This window comes from Marmota flaviventris, chromosome 13, assembly GCF_047511675.1.
Source record: "Marmota flaviventris isolate mMarFla1 chromosome 13, mMarFla1.hap1, whole genome shotgun sequence".
Classification (NCBI taxonomy): Eukaryota; Metazoa; Chordata; class Mammalia; order Rodentia; family Sciuridae; genus Marmota; species Marmota flaviventris.
This window is the reverse complement of record NC_092510.1, coordinates 1043002-1065603: the sequence shown is the minus strand read 5'-3', so window position 1 is coordinate 1065603 and position 22602 is coordinate 1043002. Positions and strand designations below refer to the sequence as shown.

Genomic DNA, 22602 nt, shown 5'->3' with positions numbered 1-22602 from the left:
AAAAACGATGAAATGAACTTATACAAATATAATCAACACTCAGAAAGGTATTCTACATAATTGAAAATCAAAAGTGACAGGATTTCAAAGCACACACACACACACACACACACACACACACACACGTGTATGTTGAGGTGTAGCCACAACCCCAGCCCAGGAATTCAGGGCTACATATTTTAATGGAAATATGTAAGCTTGGTTGCATCTGCTACACTTAAAAATACTTCTAAGAAATGATACTTCTCATATATTCTCAATCCCACTGTGAAATTGCAAAAGTAAAAAAGAATTAATTATAATAGTGCTGGTTAATGTTAATATTCTTAATTGCCTACTTTGATGCTAACTTGTAAATCCCCTAAGTAAAACCTCATTATGACAAATGACCTTGTGGTAAAAATAAAAATTAATCCTAACTTTGCTACCAGCTTCTTCTATCAGAATGGTGATCATAATAAATTCCCACCTATAGAACATGAATAGAGGCTCAAACATATCGAATGATGAAGTGAAAAAATAGAAAACCTCTTTTTACTAAAACTGGTTGTATGAACAAAAATATTGACATGAAATATGTGTGTTACTACAAAGACATGTACTTACAAAATGCATGTCTCAACAGAGCAAAATGTAACCAGAAGACAAATGCCTTAAAAACCTGACCATTTCAACTACAGTTTATCTCCCATTTTAAAGCCAAAACAACTGATAATTAAATTTCCATGAAGCTTGAGTAACAAACACTGGACAAAATACACATCAAAGTATTTCAGAATGAATATACCCTTTGCACAGCAAAAAGGGAAATGCCAATGGATGAGTAATTGTACTTACTGGGAAATAGTGAACTAAAAAGCAAAGTAAATGAGGACTTACAAAAATGGTTTCCATAAAAATGATTGATGTAAAATATGAATGTCATTGATATATAAACAATGAATCATTACAAATCACCTAATTGTAATAAAATATAAGGTACAAGAAAAACACATAAATTATATGTACAAAATGTAGAGAATAGACTTACACTGAAAACTTGCAATTTACTCTTTTTGGGGGACAAACAAAAGAAAACACTGGCAGATAAAGTTGAGAACACAGCTTTTATAATGATACACCGTACGCACAGCTTTAAAAATGATACATGTGTACTCCCATTTAAACCAGGTGTTCCACTTTCTCCCTTTAACATCCTCCCATTCATGCCAGCCCCCAACCAAAGATTCCCTTCACACTTACTCCCCCAACAAGGTCCCACTACTGAAGCCAGGTACTGGCCCTAAAACCCCCACCACACCCACTCAGCTCCTGCCAAGAGCACCCAGGAACAGCACACTAACTCCTATGCCCCACTTCCCCACATCAACAGGCCTTAGCACTAGTGCCCCCTCCAGGCACTCCCTCACAGCAGACACCCACTACCCCACCTAGCTGCCAGTCCCCCTGCACCTCTCCAGTCAGGGTTGCACCCCCAGAGGCCTCATGACGTGTGTCTGCTCCAGTCCTCACCTTGCAGCCACAGGCACTGAGCGCCCCCTCCCCACACACTACCCCACCTAGCCTCTGGTCCCAGGACACCTCTCCTGCAAGGGTCCAACCCCCACAGGCCTCAGAAAGAGGCCCCTCTCAAGGAACCACCTCAGAGGGGCCAGAACAGCATGCTCCCTCCACACACACTACCCCACCCAGCTCTAACTCATCCAGCTCCAGTCCCCAGTGCCGCGCCCCACCCCCCAGGCCTCAGCATGAGAGCCCCCTCAAGTAACTGCCTCCCAGAGACAGGCACAGTGTGCCCCATCACCACACATTACCCACCGAAGTCCTTCACCACCCAGCTCCGGTCCTCTAAAACCTCTCCTCCCAGGGCCATATGCCACATACCACTGGGGACACTGGAGTCCTCCCTACCTGAGACTGTACTCATAATTCCACAATGACCAACAGGAGGTGGTGGTGAGGGCCATGCTGCCCCTGTGGGAGGCCTAACATCCTCACCTATGAATGAGAAAGGACACAAGGACACTTTCCCAGAGGGTGACATAGTGTAGGGGCAAGACTGGAGCAGCCCAGGCAGCCATCAGTAGAAAGGATCTCTATGATTTGAAGGCCCCAGCTTCTCCACAATCTGCAGTACACTTTTAGGCTGCCCAGAAATCCACTGTGCAGATGCAGTTTGGGATAAGTCGCTGCATGAATCAGTGAATGTGTGCAAACTGCATGCACATGTGTGTTGAGGGTGGGGCTATGTGAAGGGATGTTCCCAGGCCCTACCTCACAGTTATAGAAACAGTTCAGCCCTCCCAAGGTACTACCTCACCCAGCTCTGGTCCCCTAAGACCTCTCCAGCCAGGGTTGTGCCCCTATAAACCTCAGGACGACTTCCCCCTCCAGCTACCCCCTAGCAAGAACAGGCACAGTGCACCTCTCCCCACAAAAGTTGCTACCCCACCAAGCTCCACCCCATTCAGCTCTGGTCTCCCAATAACTCTCCAGCCAGGACTGCACCCCCACAGGCCTCATCACAAGCACCCACTGTAGGCATTGCATTGCAGCGACAGGCATAGCAAGTACCCTCCCCATGTACTACCCCATCCAGTTCCTGGTGCCATAACACCTCTCCAGTGAGGGCCTTGTACCCACAGGCCTCAGCAAGAGTGCCCCCTCCAGGCATCTCCTCACAGGTACAAACACAGTGTGCCCCCTCCCCACCAACTACCTCACCCAGCTCCATTCCCCTGAAGCCTCTTCAGCCAGGATGGTGCCCCCAAAGGCCTCAGCATGAGAATCCTCTCCAGGCACCACTTTACAGAAACAGCGTGCCCCCTCCTCACACACTACCACACCTAGCACCTACCCCATCCAGTCTGGTCCCCCAACACCTCTCCAGCCAGGGCCATATGCCACACATTGCTGAGGACACTGGAGGTCTCCCTACCTAGGCTCTGCTCCCAGGTTCAGCAGGAAGGATCTCAGGTACTTGAGGAACATGCTTCTCCACTGTCTACTGGCCACTTCTGGATGCCTGGAAACTCAGAGCACAGAAACAGTTTGCAATATGCCCACCCAAGCTTGTGTGCTTCATGCACTCGCCTGTGTGTTGAGGGTAGGGCTTTGCCCAGGAATGTTACCAGGTAATGCCTAGTGGCAACAGGCACAGTGCGCCTCCTCCCCAGAAACTACCCCACCCAGCTCAGGTCCCCTAGATCTCCAGCCAGGACCCTTCCCCCACAAGCCTCAGCATGGTCACCCCTTCAGTCACTGCCTCTTAGGGACAGCACAGGGCATCCCCTCCCCTGCACTATCCCACCCAGCTCCTACCCCATGGAGCTCCTACCTCACCCACCTCCTACCCCTCCCACCTCCTACCCCACCCTGCTCCTGGTTCCCTAAGAACTATCCAGCAAGGTTCCTATCCCAAACAGGACTCAGCAGGATCAGTGCATCCATGAACCTCCTTACAGGGAGAGACACACACTTTGCCTCTTCCCCATGCATTACTTACCCAGCTCTGGTCCCATGACGCCGCTGCAGCCAGTGCTGCACCCCACAAACTGCTGGACACACTGGTGCCCTCCCTACCTGAGGCTCTCCACTGGGATCCACAATGTCCAACAGGATCACAGCGGTGAGCGCCAGGCTACCTTTGTGGGAAGCCTCACATCCTCACCAGGAACCGCAAAGTGGAAAGCTGGAAGGGACTTCATCCCAGAGGGCAACAAAGCTTCTTGGCCAGGAGCAGAGCAGGCCAGGCAGCCTTCGGAAGGTAGGTCCTCAGCTACTTGAAGACACGTGCTTCTCCACCATCTGCCTGAACTTCTAGGCCACAGGAAACCCACTGCACAGAAGTAGTTCGCAGTGCGTCTGTGCATGCGTGTGTATGTGAGTACATGCGTGCATCGTGCGTGCGTGCATGCACGCGTCGAGTGTGCGCTCGTCTTGCGTTCGTGCATGTGCGCATCATGCATTCACTTATGAGTTGACGGCAGGGCTGTGCCCAACAATATAGCGGTGGGGCCACGTGGTGTGCAGGGAGGGTGAGCGAGCGGGAAGCAGATTTCTCAGGAGGATGGGGAGGATGGCTTGTGTTGCAGGAGGGGGCACTGCAGAACTTGCCCAAAAGGTGGCGTAGGGTGCTGGTTCCTTGTCTGGGCCAGAGTGTAGGAGGCAGCGCAGGAATGTTGTGTCGTCCCCCCCCTCCCATGCAGTAGCGCTTGAGGTTGGGGTCGATGCACAACTTTTGCTGTTTGGAGCCAAGGGAGTTCTCAGAGCCCTCCTGGCTTCAACTTGTGGGAGGACTGGCGTTCTGGCCAATGAGGTACTCAGCACTAAATAACTCTGATCAAACAAGGAAACCTGCCAGTGCCAATCCAGGAACTTGGTAATGATGAGACTGCTTAGGTCTCCTGTTATATATATATATATATATATATATATATATATATATATATATATATATACACACACACACACACACACAAACACACACACACAGATATCTGAACCAGTAAGCAGAGCTAGCACTCACAGGCACATATATAAACCTGATACACCTGATCACATGGATTTATGTAAAATTGGTTAATATGTAGAGGTAAGGTTAGGGTTAATATGAAATTTTGGTTTGAGTTAGTGGTAGGGTTAAAGATTAACATGTGTATGTGAAAATATGAACAGTCCTAAGAATTTACATTAAAAAATGTACCAAAACTTATATAAACATACATATTATGACACAGAGAAGAATACAATATGAGTCATGTGATTACATATGTTGTATATAAGTGGAGGTGAGGATATAACATTAAATGACATATATTAGTATAGATGCAGATTTATCATTAAATAATTAAAATAGAAGTCAAAATACAATTTAAAATTTATTAGACTACATGGATTCAAGTCAAACTGGATTTAGATAAAAAGGTAATGTAAAGCTAATATAAAATTTTGGTTTGAGTTAGGATTAGGGTTAAAGAATGGACATGTATACTGGGAAATATCTGTATTCATAAGATGAATGTGTGAAAATATGTTAAAAATCCATAAAAACATGCATGGTATGACATTAGGGAGACTGTTATATGAATCATATGAGGAGACATTTTGTAAATAGGGAGTTTCAAGGATATACCCTATAAATTATATACAGTTATATGTATGTGAATTTAAAATTGATCATTGAAAATAAAAGTCAAAATACACTTTAAAATTCTTATTGGTGTACAAGGATTGAAGTAAAATTTGCCTTTCTTATAGAAGTAATATAAAGGTCAATATAAAATTTTGGATTGTGTTAGGGTTTTAGTGTAAGAATGAATTTGTGAATTGGGAAATATCAATATTCATAAGAATATATTGTGAAATTATGTATGAAAGCACATATAAAACCACATGTTGATACAGGCATAAGTAAAATGTGAGTCATGTGATTACAAATTTGGTAAACATGGGGATGAAGAATATATCCTATTAACAATATATACCAGTATATATGCAAATTTAATATTGATAATTGAACATATAAGTCAAAATACACATAAAATTTTATCATATTGTACATGCTTTTAATAAAATTTGGTTCAGTAATTGGGATAAGGTAAGTGTTTACATAAAAGTTTGGTTGGAGTTAGGGTTAGAATTAGCAAGTGTTTGTGTAAATATAAATATTCCTAAGAATACACCTATGAAATTATGTACAAAAACATATACAAACATACATGTAGTGATACAGGGAAGAATATAAGGTGAGCCATCTAATTACTAATATTGGGAATGCAAAGATACGTATCCCATAAAAGATGTAGCATAATATATAAACGCAAATTTTACATTGGTAATTGAAAATAGAAGTCAGAATACACTTTAAAATTCATATTATTGCCAGGTGTGGTGGTGAGCACTTGTAATCTTAGTTGCTCTGGAGGCTGAAGCAGGAGGATTTTGAGTTGCAAGACAGCCTCAGCAGCAGTGAGGCACTAAGAAACTCAGTGAGACCCTGTCTTTAAGTAAAATAAAAAATAGGTCTGGAAATGTAGCTCTGTGTTCAAGTGCCCATGAGTTCAAATCCTGGTTTTAAAAAAAATCATATTTTTGTACATGGATTTAAGTAAAATTTGGCTTAGATATGAGGTAAATTAAGGGTTTATATGATTCTGGTTTGTGTTAGGTTTAGAGTTAAAGACTGAATCTGTATATCAGGAAGTGTAAGTATTCATAAGACTTTGAAAATATGAATGAAAACATACAGACACATGTTCTGACACAGTGAAGAGTAAAATGTGAGTCATGTAATTACATGTTTTGTAAAGATGGGGAGGCAAGTGTATATCCTGTAAAGGATATAGTTAAATATATATATGCAAATTTAACATTTATAATTGAAAATAGGAGTCAAAATGCATGTGAAAATTTATATTGGGTTACATGGAGATATGTAAAATTTGGATTAGTTTTAGAGGTAAGGATTAAAATAATATTTTATTTAGGGTTACAGTTGGGGATAAGAATGAATATGTATACAAGAAAATATCAATATTCATAAGTTTGTATGTATGGAAATATGTACAAAAACACATAATCAAACAGGTTCTGACACAGAGGAGAGTAAATTGTGTGTCATGATATTATCCATTTTTTTAAATATGGGGTTGAAAAGACAAACTACAAATGATACATAGTAATATATATGAATATATTAAAATTATCATTGAAACAGAAGACAAAATATACTTTAAAACCTGTTTTGTGTACATATATTTAAGTAAAATTTGGTTTAGAGGTAATAAAAAGGATAATATTATAATTTAGTTTCTGCTAGGGTTAGGATTAAAAGTGAATATGTGTATCAGAAAATATGCATGATCATAAGAATGTATGTGTGAATATATATATATATATATATATATATATATATATATATATATATACATCATTGTACATATTCTGACATAGGAAAATATAAAATATGATTCAGGTGGTTACAAATTTTGTAAATATGTGGTTGTCCATATATATCCATTTTATGATATGCATATATACATATATAGACAAATTTCATGTATTTGACTATATGTCCTGATACACATAAAAATTCATAATAGATTATATGATTTTAAGTAACATTTGGTTAAGGTATTGAGGATAGTTAAGGGCTTATATAAAATTTTGAATTGAGTTAGAGTAATGATTAAAATTTTTAAAATGTATATGGGGAAACATGAATATACATAAGACTGTATGATTGAAAATATGTATAAATACACATATTCCAAAAAAGGGAACAGAGAAATTTGAGGCATGGGATTACATATTTTGTAAATATGGGGATGAAACATATATTCTATAAATGGTTTAATGTAATGTATAGGCAAATTTAACATTGATAATTGAAAATACAAGCTAAAATAAGCTTTAAAATTTATATCATTGTACATGGGTTTAAGAGAAATTTGGTTTAGTTATAAAGGTAAGGATTAATATTTCATTTTACTTAGGATTCTGCTTGCGTTAAAGAATGAATATGTACCTTGGGAAATATAAATATTCAAAATAATATATGTGAAGATATTACATATCTTCTAACACAGAGGAGAGTACATTTTGAGTCATGTGATCATATATTTTGTACATATGGGGATGTGAATATATATATAAATATCTTACATTCAAAATTGAAATAAAATTCAAAAATAAACTTTAAATTCATAATTGGGGTACATGAATTCATGTAAAATTCCCCTTAGATATAAAGGTAAGCTCAATATTTAATTTTCTTTGGATTTGGCTTAGGGTTAAAGAACAATAATTGGGAAATCTCAATATTTTAAGAATATATATGTGTGGAAATATGCATTAAAGTGTGTATAAACATACATGTTTTAAGACAGGAAAAAGTATAATTTGAGTCAGGTGATTAAATATTATTTACATATGGGGACATAAGCATATAACCCATAAGTGGTACATTGTAATGTTTATGTAAATCAAGAGACTCATAAGAATTCATATTGATTTACATATTTTTAAATAAAACATGGTTTAAGTATTGAGTTAAGGTAGGGCTTAATATTTAAATTTGTTTTGGGTTAGGGTTAAGGTTAAGAAATGATAATGTGTATCAGGAAATATCAATATTCATAAAAATGTATGTGTTGTGATATGTATGATAACATATATAAGCATGCAGGTTGTGACACAGGAAAGAGTCAAATGTTAGTCAAGTGATTAAAAGTTCTGCAAATATGGTGATGCAAGAATATATCTCATAAAATATGGATAGTAATATAAATGCAAATTTAATATTGATACATATTATGATTACATATGTGAAATACACATAAAATTTCATATTGGTATACAAGATTTTAAATAAAATTTGGTTCAAGTACTGAGGTAAGGTAAGTTTTTATGTAAAATGTTTTTTTTTAAGTTAGGGTTAAAGAATTAACATATATATGAGGATATATGAATATTCATTAGAATGTACATGTGAAATTCTGTATGAAAACAGATACATACATGTTCTGACAAAGGGAATAATAAAATGTGAGTCATGTGTTTACATATTTTATAAATATGGGAAATGAAATGATATATATTATAAAGGATTTATTGTTATAAAATATGTATATTACATATTGAAAATTGAGTTAGAAGTAAAAATACCCTTTAATATTGATATAGGTGCACATGGATTTATATAAAAATTGGTTAATATGTAGAGGTAAGGTTAGGTTTAGTATGAAATTTTGGTTTTGAGTTAATGTTAGGATTAAAAAATTAGCATGTATATGTGGAAATATGTCCTGACTGGCAGGACACATCAACGAGGGCCGTGAACCTAGGTGGGGAGGAATGAAGGGACAAGAGACACGAGGGATGACAGCAAGACAGGAGTTCTGATCAAGTTGCAAACTTTTATTGTTCACACAGGGGTATTTATATGCTGGGGATGGGGAAGCTCTCTTATCGGCGGTTGCTGGATGTCTTCACAAGGTGAGATAACCTCAGGATGTTTCAGGAAGACAGATGGCCGCAGGATGTCTCAGGGAGATAGATGGCTGCAGGATGTCTCCAAGGCAGGATTTCTCCCAGGGGGCTGTTTCTTGTAAGTGTCAGGCTATTCTTTGAAGGAGAACTTCCTTCTAGCCCCTGACGGAAATATAAATAGTCCTAAGAATGTACATGAAAATATGTACAAAACATATATAAATATACATGTTGTGACACAGAGAAGTGTAAAATATCAGTCATATGACTACACTTCCTGTATATAGGTTGATTGGAGGATATATACTATGACATATATTAATATATATGCAGATTTAAATTTGATAATTAAAAATGGAAGTGAAAATACAATTTAAAATTTATATTGGTGTATTTTGATTCAAGTCAAATTTGACTTAGATATAGAGATAATGTAAAGGCAATATAAATTTTGGTTTGAGTTAGGATTAGGGTATAGAATGGACACATATGCTGGAAAATATCTGTATTCACATGACTGACATGTAAAAATATGTAAAAAAAACATAAAACATACATGTCCTGACACAAGGGAGAGTGTTTTGTAAATAACGTGATGAGACATTTTGTAAATATGGAGTTAGAAATAGATACCCTATAAATGATATAGTGATATGTATGTAAATTTATTATTGAAAATAGAAGTCAAAGTACACTCTAAAATTCTTATTGGTGTATAAAGGTTGAAGTAAAATTTTCCTTTCTTATAGAAGTAATATAAGGATCAATATAAAATTTTGGATTGTGTTAAGGTTTTAGTGAAAGAATGAATATTTGAATTGGGAAATATCAATATTCATAAGAATATACTATAAAATTATGTTTCATAACATATATAAACACACATGTTGTGACACAGGCATGAGTAAAATGTAAGTCATGTGATTACAAATTTGGTAAACATGGGGATGAAGAATATATCCTATAAACAATATATACCAGTATATATGAAAGTTTAATATTGATAATTGAACATATAAGTTAAAATACACATAAAATTTTATCATAGTTTACATGCTCTTAATAAAATTTGGTTTAGTAATTGAGATAAGTTAAGTGTTTACATAAAATTTTGGTTTGAGTTAGGGTTATAATTAGCAAGTGTTTATGGAAATATGAATATTTCTAACAATACACCTATGAAATTATGTACAAAAACACACATGTAGTAATACAAGGAAGAATTTAAAAGTGAGCCATGTAATTACACATTTTGTAATGATGGGATGCAGGGATACATATCCGATAAAAGATGTAGCATAATACAAATGCAAATTTAACATTGATAATTGAAAATAGAAGTCAGAATACACTTTAAAATTCATATTGTTGCCACTCACAGTGGTGAACACCTGTAATTCCCACTCTGAAGGCTGAAATGGGAGGATTATGAGTTTCAAGACAGCCCCAGCAGCTGCAAGGTGGTAAACAATACTGTCTCTAAATAAAATACAAAATAGGTCTGGAGATGTGGCTCTGTCCTTAAGTGCGAGTGAGTTCAATTCTGGTTTAAAAAAATCATATTTTGGTATATGGATTTAAGTAAAATTTGGTTTAGATATAGAGATAAGATAAGGGTTAATATAATCCTTGTTGGTGTTAGGATTAGGGGTAAAGACTGAATATGTATATCAGGAAATATAAGTATTCATAAGATTGTAAAAGTGAAAATATGAATGAAAACATAGACACGTGTTCTGACACAATGAAGAGTAAAATGTTGAGTCATGTGATTACAAGTTAGAAGTCAAATATGTATCAATTCAAATTAACTTAATAAGATTCCCTATTTTGTTTTTCAAATTCATTCCAATCTATACAGCAGAAATATTAAATGTTTATAAAACATACTTAATTTGAAATGCTTTCAATACAAAACAATTCAATAACAAAACAATGCATTATGGTCTCATCAGTACATTTATAAAACACTGTAATGAAAAACTAACAGTTGCAAATAAGTAGATGATATACACTATAGAAATGTTCATCCAACTAATGACTTTAGACACAAAGAACACACAATGTCAATTAGTGTTATTCTTTCAATTTTACTACATGAGACAATAAACCAAATGTTCAAGTTCTAGTAGTTGTAATAAAATTAAGCTACTTTCTAAAATAGATATAAAAGTACTTAAGTTTGGGCTGAAGTTGTAGCTCAGTGGTAGAGCACTTGCCTAGCATGAGTGAGGCACTGGGTTCTATCCTCAGCACCATCTACAACTAAAAAATATATAAATTAAAATATTTTTAAAGTATTCAAATTTTTATAAAATTTTCACTTTCCAGTTGGCAACAGGACCACAATGTGCCAATAGAGCAAATCAGGAGTAAGGCATGTAGACCCCCATCCTGTTTCAAATCTGGTGTTACTGTAGAATACTGTAGAATACTGGGATTCTTACAAGAATTTCATATAAAGCCCAAGAACATATTCAATACAAAACTACCCTATGTACTTTGGGGTTTTTTTTGTTTGTTTGTTTTGTATTTTTAAGCAGCAATCACACATTTACCTAATAAGAGAATCATTTTAGAAGTCATAATAGCTGGGATAGATGCGGTGGGGCACAAGTGTAACTCAAAAACTAAGGAGGAAGAGGTATGAGGATGGTAAGCTTGAGGTCAGGCTGGGCAACTTACCAAGAACCTGTCTCAAAATTAAAAATAAAAAGGACTGTGGCTGGGGTTAGGTGGTAAAGAACCTTTGAGTTCAACCCCCAGTTTAACAACAACAACAAAATCCCACAGTGGTATTCATCTTTCTTTTCGACTGAAAGGGTAAAGTACAAGGGGTCACCACAACTTGTTACAGACTAAAATCCAACTAGTAATTCCAACACCACCTGCTGTTCTAGCAGAGAAGGCTACCAGATGGTCTGGTGGTGTTATCCATTTCCTCAGCACAACAGTCACAGGGGCAGAATAATACTTCCAAATGAGTGACATCATCAAGGTAGCTTGCAATGTATAGAAAGCAACACTTAAAAATCATTTTATCTTGGCTAGTTGAGCAGTGCGTGCTTTCACATAAGTCTTGAGCTGGTCCACCATCTTGTTGATCTTCCATTCCAGCCTGGCATATCTGGCAAACTCATCCATTTTGTTGACCATGGAGAACTCTTGCTTCATATCCTGGATCTCTGCCCTCATCTGCGGCTCTGGCTCTGCATCATTCTGCAGCACTCTGGACATGAAGGACAACAAGGTCAGAAGGAGGATCAGAAGGACATTGCATCCAAACAGGAAGCAGAGGACCAGCAGCCACGTCCAGCTGTGGGACTTGGTCAAGTTATTCCATTCTTCCCAGATACTCCCTGCGGCCCAGGCACCTCTAACAGAAGCTCCAAGGGGACCTCATCAGTAGGCGCACCTGCAACTGTGCAATGAGTCCCACTAGCCCTGCTTCCTTGAATGAGGTTTGTAAAATTTATTCCTACACACATTATATTTTTGATACTTTCTTTAATTGTTATAGCCCAACTTAGATTATGGATCAGCCCAATAAGCACCCTATAAAATGGAGGATATTAATAGATAAGACAAGATTAGATAATAGGATAAATAATGTTAAGTTATCCTGACCATACTTAAAAGAATTTAGCTTTTGGCTGGAGTTCTGGCTAAGTGGTACAGCGCTTACCTAGCATTTGTAAGACACTGGGTTCAATTCTCAGCACCCCATATAAATAAAGTCCATTGACAACTTAAAAACAAAACAAAACAAAACAAAACCTTGCCTAAGTGACTCCATTTGGAAGTTCCAAAATGTAACCCTAGTTATATAACTTATTTCTTGTAAAAGTTGTTTATTTTTGTACTGCATGTGTTTGGAACAAGGATGTGGTTATATGCATTGGGTGGCTGATTGTTAACTTTAGCTTCTGTGTCCTCCTTGCTTGCTTGCATCTACAATTTCGAGGATGTTGTTTTTCCCCTTATAAACCCCATAGAACTTGCACCCCGTACTGTTCCTGGCAGACACAGTTTGGGTCCATCAGGGAGCAGTCGCCAGCTAGCTAAATAAAGACTCTCCAATTTGGAAAAAATTCAGTTGAGAGTGTTTTCTGAGCTATACAGAAAATGGTATCTTTTTTTAATCTCTATTTATGAACATTCACTTCTACCATATATACAATTGATTTTTATTTGTATGTTGATCTTGAATCCTGCAATTTTACTATTACTTCCAGACATTTTTAAAAGATTCAGTGATTTTTAGTACAAATGTTCATGTTTTCTGTAAATAAAGTTAATTTATTTTTTTTTATTTTTCATTAGTATGATTTTTGGTGTTTTCCCCTCCTTAACTGAGTACATCAACAGACTCTTTAGTAGCAAACCGAAAGAAATGATATGTACAAAACCCCATTTTTTTTCTGAGGATTTGGTTAAGTATTCAGTCTATTGTCATTAAGTATTGTGTTTCTGATAAGTTTTTAATAGATTCCCTGTGTCAGATTGAGGCACTTACTTTCTATTCCTAGTTTGCTAAAATTTTAAACAGAAGTTGATATTGGGTTACAAGGAAATACTTTTCTACACTTATTGATTTTATGAATATATATGTGTATATGTATATGCATATTACATATATATGTCATTTTATATCATTGATATGAAATTGCATTGATCAATTTTGGAATGTTAAATCAACTTTTCATCCCTATGAAAAACTTTGGTATGATATATTAACCTATTTCATATATTGTTGAATTTTCTTTGCCAAGTTTTGCTTAGAATTTTTGCATCCAAGATCATTGTGTGGGGGGTTGGGGTGGGAGTGTTGGGGGGAATCATTAGGGAATTAGTGATCTTAGTTTGTAATAATATTCTCTTGCAATGCTCGTTCCTGGTTTTTTTTTTTTTTTTTTTTTTTTTTTTTTTTTTTTTTTTTTTTCATGAGAATAATACTGGACCCATTAAGTGAGTTGAAAAGCACTTCATCTTCATCTTTTTTTATAGTTTTGTGTAAAATTTATTACTTCTTCCTTTTGTAATTGGAATTCAATATTGTTGCCACTTGAGATTGGATTGGTATTGGTAGAAGGGTTTTTAACTAAAATTTCTATTTCTTTTATAGATACAAGACAATTGACCAAACCTATTTCTTCTTGAGTAAGTTTTGGTTTATTTTGAACTTTGTAAGAATTTATTCATTTTATAATATTTGTCAAATTTATTGGCATAAAGTAATTCATAATATTTTCTGATTCTTTTTTGAGGGGAATGTGGATGAGTGCTTGTTTGTAGATATTCTGTCCATGGAAATAGACATGGAAGCATTTCCCCTGGTGAGCAAATTCCCAGGAGTGTTAACCGGTGCCCTGATTCCCACAATTGGCATACCCAGCCTTCTCCCTGTGAGGTAATTAGACAACTAAGCAGTCACTATGTGGTCTCCTTAACAATGTCCTTGGAGAGAAATTACTCTGTGTTTGTATTAAGGGGATCTTATCTCAGTTAGCTAGCACTTGGGTTAAAGAAATACTAATTAGAATATAGTCATAGTAACAGGAAGTATATATTCTTTGAGTTATAAACTCCCAGGCAGGGAAGAGTGGTCATTTCACTTCTGTACTTCTTCATCATCACTTCATTTTGCTCCTCTCCACTCCTCCTATCTGTTTGCTTGTACTTGTGTGTCTGTGTCTGTTCTTTGTGCACCTCCTTACAGGTATTCCTCCACAGGTGTTCCTTTACACTTGGTATTGAACCCAGAAGTGCTTAACCAGTGAACCCACATCCCTATCTCTTTTCATTTTTTTTTTTATTTTGAAACAGGGTCTCACTAAGTTGCTTAGGGTTTTATTAAGTTGTTGAGGCTGGCCTCAAACTTGCAATTCTTCTCTCTCAATCTCCTGAGCCATAGGGATTACAAGAATGTGCCAACAGGACAAGTTGACTTTTCATTTAATATCCATAGAATATTTAATGATATAATGTCTCACATTCCTAATATTGGTAATTTGTGTCTATTATTAAATTTACTTGTCATTCTTCTAAAGATTTATCAAGGTTATTTTATTTGTTCTAGAGACAGCTTTTGTTTTTATGGATTCTAGAAGTGTTTTCCTTAACTGATTTCTGTGCTGATAGTTCTTTTTTCTCTGAATTCTTTAATTTCCTGTTTGTTTTTATTTTCTGCTGTTAAGGTGGAAATTTTATCAGTACAAACTAATTGGACAGATAATACATGCAGTAACATGTATCCACACCATACCTACCTCTCTATTACATCACGTACTTTCCGCTGTGATTTTCATCTTGCATTAGTGGGACACATTTGCTGCAATTAATGACCCCAAATTGGCACTACATTATTAGCTGCATTCCATAACTTATATTGTTTCACTCTGAGTTACATGCAATAATGATAGAATGCATTCACCAACCTAAAATCCCCTACGATTCACCTATTTATCCTTCCCCTCTTTCCTCCTAAATTCCTGGTAACTATTGAGTTTTCTAACTCTGTATAAATTTACCTTTTCCAAAATGTTGTATAGTTTAAACTTTCTAGTATATAGCATTTTTAGACTACCATCTATCATTTACTAGTATACATTTCTAATACCTCCATGTCTTTTTATGGATTCATATCTCATTTATTTTTATTGCTGAGTAATATTCTGATGTATGCATGATGTACTGTGTGTTCATTTATCAACCAGGACAAAGACATCTGGGTTGCTTCCCATTTTGTGATTATCAACAAATCTTCCATAAATATTCATGTGCAGGTTTTGTTGAACATAAATTTTTGACTCATTAAGACAAATACTTAGGCATGGAATTGCTGGATTGTAAAGTAAAACTATGTCTTTGCAAGAAACTTCAGAGTGGTCTTCCAAAGTGAATGTACCACTTTTCATTCTGACCAACAACCATGAAAGTTCCTTTTACTTCATATTCTCACTTGTATTTGATATTGTCATTTTTCAAAAAAAAAAAAAATAGCCATTTCAATTGTGGCATAGTAGTGTCATGTTGAAAATCCCTAATGACACATGGTATTATGTAGTTTTCAGTAAGCTTTTGTTCCATGTGTAGATTTCCTTTGGTAAAATGGGTTTTCAGTTTTTTTTTAAATCTATTTACTAATTGTGTTTTTTCCTTATTATTGTATATTTGGAGTTACTTTTATACTTTGGATGCAGGTTTTAAGAAGATATTTGTTGTGTAAATATATTTTCCCAGTCTATGATTTGTTTCTTTATTCTTTCAACATTTTTTTCCAGAGCATTAGTTATTGACTGATTGATTGATTTGTTCATGCATTATTTGTGATGGTATCTCACTATATTGCCCAGGCTTGTCTTAAACTACTGGACTCACATATTCCTACCACCTCAGCCTTCCAGGTTCTTAAAGTTTTTCAATTTATCAAACTTCCAATTTACTAGTATTTTTTTCATGGATTATATTTTGCTATTGCATTTTAATATCCACTGTCAAATTCAAGGTCACCTAGACACTTTTTGATGTTATTTTATAAATGTCTTATATTAAAATTTTGGTTTTGAAGTTTAACTCATAGAAGTAGAGAGTAAAATGATTGTTACAAGACACAGGCATCAAAACAGACATGTCCTCAGTGGAATACCATAGAAGACACAGAGATAAATCCCTACATGTACAGTCATATGATCCTTGACAAGATATCAGAAACATACACTGGAGAAAAGACAGCCTTTTAACAAGTGGTTTTGAGAAAACTGGATAACATATGCAGAAAAATTTAATGAGAACCTTATTATATATTTCAAAATAACTAAAAGTAAGTTTAACATGTTTTACCAGAAAAATATCAGATCATTGAATGACTAGATAGATATGTTAATAAGCTTGACCTCTTAATAATTCCATATTGTATACATATATAAAAAATCATGTTACCCCATAAATATTTATAATTATGAGTTCCCAATTTAAAATAATGTTAATAATGTTAATAAAAATTACATCTAAGATGCAGGTTGAATCAATATTTATTGAAAGGAGTAAGGATTGTTTTAGTGTTATGGTTTGGATCTAGTGTTATGGTTTTGGATCTCAAAGGGCTCATGTGCTGAAAGCATGGTCCCCAGTGCATCAAGTTTCACAGATGGGGATTTTAGGAAATTATTGGATCCTAAGTTCTCTAACCTCATCAAAGGATTAATTTATTGATAGCTGAATAGACTTCTGGGAGGCAGGACCTAGTTGGAGCTAGTAGGTCATTTGCAAACTAACCTGGAGATTATCTTCTCCATTGCCTCTTTCTTTGCCTCTCTTTCTCTGCTCCCTGGCTGCCCTGAACTGAAAAGCTTTTTTTTCCACTAAATACTTCCACCATAATATTCTGCATCACCTCAGGCCCAAGAAATGGAACCATCCAGCCAAGGACTTCAACCTCTGAAACTGTGAGCCAAAATTAATCTTTCCTCTTCCAATTTGTGTCAGGTACTTTAGTATCAGCAATGAAAAACTGAATAGCACAGATCATATCTAGATTAATTTTTTTCTTTTTCTTTTTTTTCGCTGCTGCTTTTTCATCTCTCCTTTTCCTCTTTCTCCATTTTCAACATATAAATATACAGAAACATACTTGGTTTGGAAAAATTATCTTTCCTGCATTGAATTGCTTTTGCTTTTTTGTAAAAGAACAGTTCACTCTGTTTATGTGCTTTCATTTCTGGATTCTCTGTTTTGTTCCATGGATAAATTTGCAAGTCATATAAGTTTTTTCTTCTTCTCCAATATTGTTGACTATATGGCTCTTAAGCCTTTCTATAAGAATTTTAGAATAAGTTTGTTAACTTCCACAAAATAATTTTTTTGGTGTCTTCACTGAATTGTATTGAATGTATAGATCATTTTGAAGAGAAATGACCTCTTGACAACATTGTTTTTTCTCATCTATGAGCATGAAACATCTTTTCATTTGTTTAAATCTTCTTTGATTTTTTTTTCAATCAAATTTTAAAATTTTTCTCATATAGACTCTGACCATATTTTACCAGATTATGTCAAAGTATTCGTTTTCTTGATACTAATGCAAATAGTATTGTGTTTTTAATTTCAAATTCCCATTGTTCATTGAAGGTATATAGGAAAGTAGTTGACTTGTATAGTAACTTTATATCATGGAACATTGTATAACCATTTCTTAATTATAGAAGTTTTTCTGGTTGAATCTTTGAGATTTTCTACATAAAAAATCAAGTCATCTGTGAATAAAAGCATTTAATTTCTTTATTCCAAATTTGTATACATTTTATTTTTTTTTATTTTTGTTGTTTTACTGCATTAGGTAAGAATCCAGGAACAGTAAAATAGGGTATTCATGACATCCTCCTGATCTTAGGAGCAATCATCCAGTTGTTCACATTATGTATTACATTGCTGTTGGGTTTCTTATTTTTTTTTTGATACATTTTTAAATCAAATTGAGGAATTTCCATTGTATTCCTAGTTTCCTGAAAGTTTAGTCATGAATGAGTATTGAAATCTGTCAGATGCATTTTCTGGACCTTTTTATATGATCAAATGATTTTTCTTCTTTAGTCTGATTGATGAGTTAATTACTTTAACTATATTTTGAATGTTAAGCTAGTCTTGCACACCTGGAGTAAATATCACTTGGTCTTGGTGTAGAATTGCTATTATGTATTGCTAGAATCTGTTTGCCAATACTTTTTTGAGGATTTAAAAAAAATCTTATGTTCCTGAAAGATATTGGTCAGCATGTATTTTTTTCTATTTTTGCCTTTATCTTGTTTTGGTATTTAGCCCCATGGAATAATTTGGGAAATGTTCTATGTTCTTCAATTTTCTGGAAAAGATTATAAGTCATTGTCATCATTCCTTCCTTAAATTTTTGGTATAATTTAACACTGAAATTATCTGCACCTGGTGTTTTTTTTTATTGGAAGGCTGTTGATTATTCACCCTTTTTTAAAGATATAAACCAAACCTACTTAACATTATCTATTTCTGCTTTTGTGAATGCTGTAGACTGAGTTAGTATCCCTTTAAAATGTATTAGTTGAAACATTATCTCCTATGTGATGATATTAGGAGGTAGGGACTTTGAAAGGCAGTTAATTCTGAGGGTGGGACCTCATGAGTGGGATTAGTGCATTGATAAGAGAATCCACAGGGATCCTCACCCCTTCTGCCATGTGAGAACACATTCATCCATATTGCAGGAAGTGGATCCTCATCAGACACTGAAACTGCTGATGGCTTGCATTGATTTTGAACCCACTCATCCTCCAGTAAGATGAGAAATAAGTTTCTGGTCAATTCAAAATAACATCAATCCACCCGGTTTGTGTTTTTCTGTCACAAGGCTTCATGAATATATGAAGACACTGCGTTTTGGTATTTTGTGTCTTTCAAGGAATCAGTGCATTTTAAAATTCATAAGAATACATAATTTTCATAATATTTTTGATAACTTTTAAATGTCCATGACATCAGTGGTGATGAACTTCTTTTATTTCTGACATTAGTAGTTTTAAAATATTTTATGTTTGTTTCCTCTCCTCTTATCTTTCCTTCTCCTCTACCATTTTTTTTCTTCTCTCTTTGCTGTTTTCCCTTCTCTTTCAGTTACCTTGGCTTGGGTTTTATCAATTTTATTGGTCTTTTCAAAAAATGAACTTTTAATTTTTTTGACCTTTTGATATTGCTTTCCATTTAAATTTTTTATTGATTCTTGTTGTAATTTTTGTTTCTTTTTTTCTGCTTTATTTAGGCTCTTTCTCTATTTTCTTAAGGTGGATGCTTAAATTATTAGTGTTATATTTTTCCCGTGCTAAACTCTTACTTCTAAGTACTGTTTTCTCTACATCCCTCAAATTTTGACCAAAAGTTTTAATTTTCAAAATGCTTTCTAATTTCTTTTGAGACTTTGGCTTATGTGTTATTTTGAAGTCTATGGTTTGATCTTCAATATTTTGGGAATTTTGGTGTATTATTCGGTTATAGTTTTCTACTTTACTCTGTTGTTGTCCAAGGATGTGTTTTGTGTGGTCATTATTCTTTCAATTTGTTCAGTTGTGTTTTATATCCTAGCATGTGATCCATCTTGGTTGGAGCTCTATTTGAGCATGAGAAGAATGTCAATTGTGCTATTGTTGGATGAAGTATTCTATAAATGTCAGTTATTTCCAGTTAATGAGCAAGCATCACTTATCATACTTGGCCTCTTTAGACTGAAATATATGGAAATGTTAATCTCTTGAGAGTGGGAAACATAGGATAAACTAGCCAGAAAAGTGGGTGTGTACCTCTCCCTCCCTAGCATTGCTAGCAGCCAGCCAGGTTTAAGATTTACTGTCCCTGCCTGCACTTCCCTGTATTACCACCAGAGCAGCCTGGACATGGGGCTCTGCAGGTGTGTGAGGCAAGGAGTGCAAAATGGCAGATGAGTGGATGTGTCTGCAAGTTCCACCTTTGCCCCACATCAGAGAGGAGAGAAAAGGCAGGAAGCATGTGCACCAAGAGACCTCTGCATCGAGTGAGATATTGGATGTGGGATGGAGGAACCTCAAATAATGTGGACGTGAACCCGGTTCCTGGAACGTTGCTCAGGATGCTCACTCTTTTGAAATTGCAGACCTGCAGCACAGTAGTGGTGGGGGGTACTTGTAAGTACAGCAAATATTTTAAACTTATATTGAAAACTTAGAAATTGTGTTGTTACTGTTAATAAATATTGGCAAATGTAATCAGTGGTCTGTTTCTGAAAATGAAGCTTTAAAAGTATCTCCAAATCCCACCACTAAAATTGTTTTTCCTCTTGTTGCATCTAAAGTATAAGAAGCATGTTTTGACTTTTGTGAATCTAAATGTAGGCTGCTGTTTTGTATATTCTTTGAGTAAGTGCAAGTTCTAGTGAAACCTCAGATTAGTGCTAGAATATTGACAGGTGAGATGAGGTGAGTGCACATAATAGGAACTTGCAACTTATGCCATTTCATTACAAATGTGTTTCATAGGAACTATGTAAGAAAAAGTAATAGAGGTGGAACTGGCTCTGTCCTGCATAGTGTAGATCCTTGCAGTTGCTACTCTGCAGAGTAAAGTGGACCAGAGAACTCTGGCACTGCACTGGCAGGCAGAGCATCATGTACAAGAATAAATCTGGATTTTTCTGGCATTTTCTGGGAGACTTCCAGCTCCTCTACCTAGAGGGCTTTTGCTTAGTTGAAAAATGGTTTGTCATTCAGGTTGTTTTAAATGTTCAAATGCTTGTATTTTGTGATGTGTTCTGTTTCTGATTTTTGTGGGTTCAGGGTAGTCATGTGGATTGCTCTGCTCTGCATTAACCCTATGATATGCTAGCCAAATGCTTTCAGCAGACCTCAAGGCATTTTAATCTGACAATTAAAAAAAAGGTTTAAAAATCTGGATCACAGGCCTTTTCTTTTCTTGAGGAATTTTTAAAACATTCCTCATGTCTTTCACTCTCTCCATTCCTCATTAAGATTTTTTTTTAATTAGTTGTGGCTGGGCGTGGTGGTGCACTCCTGTAATCCTAGAGGCTCAGAAGGCTGAGTCAGGAGGATCATGAATTCAAAGCCAGCCTTAGCAACAGTGAAGCACTTAGCAACTCAGTGAGACACTGTCTCTAAATAAAATACAAAATAGGGCTGGGGATATGGCTCAATGGTTAAGTGTCCCTAAGTTCAATCCCTAGTACCATCCCCCCCTCAAAAAAAAAAAAAAAAGCACATTGTGGGCAGGAGGACAAATTAATGTGATTTTCAAGAAAGTCACTTTGCTGCCATGTATTCAGATTAAGTTTTGTCATCATGGGAAAACTTAGCCTGAAGGGAAAGGCATTGCAAAGTTTCTCTTCCATCATTCATCCCTCTGTGCCAAATGGCTTAATGATTTCATTTCACTCATTTAAGACCATAGTGTATGTGAGTCCCTGAAACAAATGAACATTTCAGACACAATTTTAACTTAGCTTTGTGTAACCACCACCACAAATTAATTAAAATGGAACATTTACATAAAAACCTAATCATTAAGTCCTGCAAGAAAGCATTGTTATTTTGCTAAGAGATTTAAAAATAACTAGACTAATTAATTTGCTTGTAGAAATGAATTACCAGATAATTCCACAGAGTCAATGAAGTACAATTAAAAAGTAAGTCACTGGATGTCACTATTACCTGGAGGAAATGTGGCTTCAGAAAACTTTGCCATGAGAGGAGCAGATGGCTTTGCTGCCTTTCCTGTTTCCTTAGTTTTAATTGCATAATATTGATGTTGTTAACAGTTTTATTCTTTGTTTTCCATTGGTATTGCATTCCCTGGAACCCAAGGTGGTGCCCCCTCTGACACTGAGCATTCTTTCTAAAGAGTCACATGTGCAGGTGCTCTGTGGGGAAGGGCAGTACACTTGCCTGCAGTGAATGTGTTTCTACACTCAGCTTTCTGTGGCTCTCTGGATGACTCTGTAAATTTCAGTGCTAGCTTTTTCATGTATCACCTCTTTTTAAATTTGTTGTATTTAGTACTCAAATTAATGTTAAAAAAATAAATTGGCATTGCCATGAACATTTT

At 35.6% G+C, this 22602-nt stretch overlaps 1 pseudogene; it reads right to left on the bottom strand.

Annotated features, from left to right (window-relative positions):
- Positions 1 to 11790: 11790 nt before the first annotated feature.
- LOC139701581 (guided entry of tail-anchored proteins factor 1 pseudogene) lies at positions 11791 to 12228 on the bottom strand (annotated as a pseudogene).
- Positions 12229 to 22602: the final 10374 nt, after the last annotated feature.